Here is a 4153-nt window from a genome sequence, read left to right on the forward strand (position 1 = left end):
AGGAGTTCCCGTTTCTGAGGGAGAGACAAGACGAATCTTCCAGCTCAAGGAGAAAGAGGGAAGAGAGGGTGGAGGGAGGGGAGACAGAGAACTCATCCTCCTCCACAGTGTGGATGATGCCTGTTCACACTGGTGAGGATGTGTCTTCTTTGCTCATACTGGATCAAATGCTAATCTCTTCCAGAAATGCTGTCACAGATAACACCCACAAATAATGTTTTGTCAGCTTTTTTGGCATCCTTTAGCCCAGTCAAGTTGAAACTTAAAATTCATCATCACAAGACCACCTTTTTTCAGAGTGGTATCTGTTTGCATCTCCTTAAACCATATTTAATTTCCAAACAAAAACAATAGCAAAGCCATATGTCTGCCCAACATAATACTAACATGAACATCACCTTACAACAGAAGGGAAGGTAAAGTCCTTGAGTGTTTACTGTTCTGATACATCATGATAAAAACACTATGATGTAAAAAGTAAAATACTGAAATACTGATATAGTAATACATCTTGGATTAAGTATTTTGCAGACTTTTTAAGATGCAATTTGAGATTCTTGCATCCCACATTGGAACACCTGATTCAAACCCAGAATCTTGAGTCTAGTTTCCTATTCAGGAACACTTTGGGAGGAAACATGCTATGGGTTCTCTTTGGTCCTGGCCTGTATTGAATTCCTGTCTCCTTACTGCAGCCTGTCACAGCCATGGCTGTTTCAAGCATTTGGGGAAATGAACCAGTGGGTGGGAGATCTCTGCCTCTTTCCTTTTCAAATAAATAAATAAATAGAAAAAATAAAATCAGTACATATTCTGCTATGTGGCAAGGAAATAAGGAGAGGAAACAGATAATTCTTTAACATATGTATATATGCACACAAACTCATTTTTAAGAAAATAAGAAGGAAATGCTTATGACAATTAACCCTTGTTTCTATAACTAGTCATGTGATTGTACTTGGTATTCATAACTACATTCTTCTATATCCCATTCTGAGTCTTTGTCTTCATCAGTCATTTCAGCTGTTCTTCATTGGGCAAAGTGACCCAGACTTCATTCCTGAAGGATTAGGAACATTCATGGTCCCATGGGGAATGTGTTTTTCTATTAACCTTAATCACAGGGCATATTAACACTAAGAGAGGTCCTAAGGGATCTCCTCTATTCCAGACATATTCTTCCTACCTCTATTGTGGTATTCCAGTTTCTCCCTGCCAGTTTAGATCAATAATACCACCCTACCTATACTGCTACTACTTTCTTGGCTAATTGACTCAGAGTGCAAACAGGCTGGGTAGTAACTGCATCTTCCACTTCAATGTAACATTTTGTCATCTTGGGAAAACTAAGACCTCAAGGTCTGTAGACCAGGAATTTATGAAATTAGGAAACAAAAATGTCACTAATGAATTATTAGTGATAATTGTGATTGGTACCACTCTATTTCACCCTTTGATTTATGGATCCTTGAATCGTCACTGTAAGAAAAATACTCTATATATTGGGCACTGATTCAGAGCACATAAAGCTTGCAGGACAAACCTGCCCCAGATTTACAAGGCCTGACTCTATAATCAAGTCTTCAAAGGCCATTCAACAGTTCTACCAAGCTAGGTGCTTCAGGAATATAGGGATGACAGTAAGACCACCATTATCATAGATTCTGTGAGCATGGGTCAATTGCCACACTTCTTTACTTGTGAAGAAAAATCCATGACAGTGGATAAGGTGTTGCATAAATCCATGTATTGTACTTTAGACAGAAGCACTGCATGTAAGGAAGATACCAGAGTATACCCAGAGCGTCTATTCCAGCAGGAACAAAATCTACATCTTTAATGTAATCACCTTGCCCCCAGATAGCTCACTGATCATTCCTGGGGATGGAATCATGTCCATGTCTCAACGTTGGTAAATATCTGCTGGTAGATCAGGCCTTTGAAACTAGCTACAGCTATGTCAACCTTTGGGAATGGAAGTCCATGTTGCTGAGCTCATGAATAATTATTGTCCTTGTCACTGTGACCACTTTATTCACTGATCCACTGAGGAATGACAGGAGGTAAATGGGAATTGAGCCTAACTGGTATTCACAGAATGAGGCATCCTCTCCTCTCAAGTCATCCTTTGGTGTAACGGTAGGTTATCTTTTGATCTGTGATTTATTCAGCAAAGCAGTTTGTTAGAGACCTTTCTAACTCCTTGAGTGACAACCTTAGATGCAGAATCAATAAATTTGGTCTTTGGTATCTGGGACCTGCACTAGCAAACCATGCTCCTTGAGGTTTTCAGATTTTTGGATTTGAATGGAATCAATTCATCAACTTTCCAGGAACTCCAGTTTGCAGATGACAGGTGATGTGATTTCTTCACCAACATAATCATGTTGGTATAATTACATAATAAAACTAATTTTAATATATAAAAGGTCCTCAAAAAGTTCATGGGCAATGCATGTTATGAAAAAGCTTATACAATGATTTCAAATTTTTGCACCAAAATGAATTCACATTTTAATTCCATTTTTTCATGAAAGTTTGAAGCAACCATATGTGTGTGTTTGTGTGTGTGTATGCTATAGGTTCTTTTTCTGTGATGAATCCTGACTAATCCAGTACTTGGTGCTAAGTGTTCTTCTAGAGGAAAATAAATTTAAACACAATTTTATGAACTGGTTCTTGGGTTTCTGGAATTCGTTCTCCAATCTGACTAGATTTAAGGGTGCCATTTCCAGTAGTAAAGATGGCATTGATAGTATATGACATGAATTCTTTATAGAGATATAGTCTGTATGGGGTATTCCTGATCAACCACTTATAAGAAGTAAGTAGCTAAGTGACTCTGTATAGACTACTTTTGAACATTTTTGACAATTTAAGAATATAATTATATTGATTATTTCTAATGTGGCTGGACAAAGTGGTAGGAAAAAGAATGAGCTCTGGGGTTTGAATTCCCAGGTCAAGTGCAGAATTAATGAAGTAAGAGTTTCTAGGTTATGCCTTGAGGGAGAGCTTTATCTTCTGTGGCTGCAGGACTAAAACTACTGAAAAAAAAGGCTAGAGGGTCTAGTCTTAGAGAGACCTCAGGTTTCTGTGAGCTTTGCTTCCAGATGCTTCACAGTGAGGAAATGGGAAACTCCCCTGTGCTTCAGGCAAAGGGAAGGAGAAAACTCACAGAAATGATGTGATCTGCACAGGAAAGGCCTGCTCCAAGAAGGAGAAAGTCTTTACCAGGCTTCTTTGACTTAGGAGGAAGGGCAGTTACAAAGGCTTTCTTAGTCTTCCTGCATTATGTAACTGTATATAATATATATTATAATAATATAATATATAGTCACATATAATATATAGTTATATATATGTATAACTATAGCAAACACTATACACAGTCTAACACTAAATCAGATAATGTCCAAAACTCTGACAATACCAAATGCTGGCTAAGATGGCAAGCAACAGGAACTCCTTTCAAATCTGGTGGTGAAATGAAACAGATGGGTTGGAAGAAAATCTGCAAAGTCTTACAAAGCTAAACCTTGTCTTTCCCTACCATTCATCGATTACAGGTCTAGATATTTACCTAAATGAAGTGAAAGCTTATGTCTATTCAAAACCTGAATATGAATGCTTATTGGTGTGTTATTAATAATTGAAATAAATTGGAAGTGATATAGATGTCTTTTAATAGTTGAATGGATAAAGAAACTGCAGTTTATCCATTCAAAAAGTTGTTATTCAGCAATGGAAAGAAGCAGCAATCTATTCACCAAGGATACAGAAAAATCCTGAATGTATGCTGTTGAGCAAGAGAACTCAACATGGAAAGGTTACATGCTATGTGACACCAAGTACATGATGTTGTGGTAGATAAAACCATAGAAATTAAAAAGTCTACTGGTTGTCAAGGGTTCAAGTGTGAGGAGGCAGAAAAAACTGGCAGAGTACGAGAGACTCTCAGGGCAGTGAAATTATTCTTAATTATATTGTAATGGTGGATTATGACATTATGCATTTTTCAACACCCATGAGATTACATACAATGAAAAGTGAGCTCTAATGCAAGCCAGGAACTAAACTAAAATTACTATATCAATATTGGTTCTTCAGTTGTAACAAAGATTCCATACTGATGCAAGGTGCTAATAATAGA

Source organism: Oryctolagus cuniculus, chromosome 8 (assembly GCF_964237555.1).
Source record: "Oryctolagus cuniculus chromosome 8, mOryCun1.1, whole genome shotgun sequence".
Lineage (NCBI taxonomy): Eukaryota > Metazoa > Chordata > Mammalia > Lagomorpha > Leporidae > Oryctolagus > Oryctolagus cuniculus.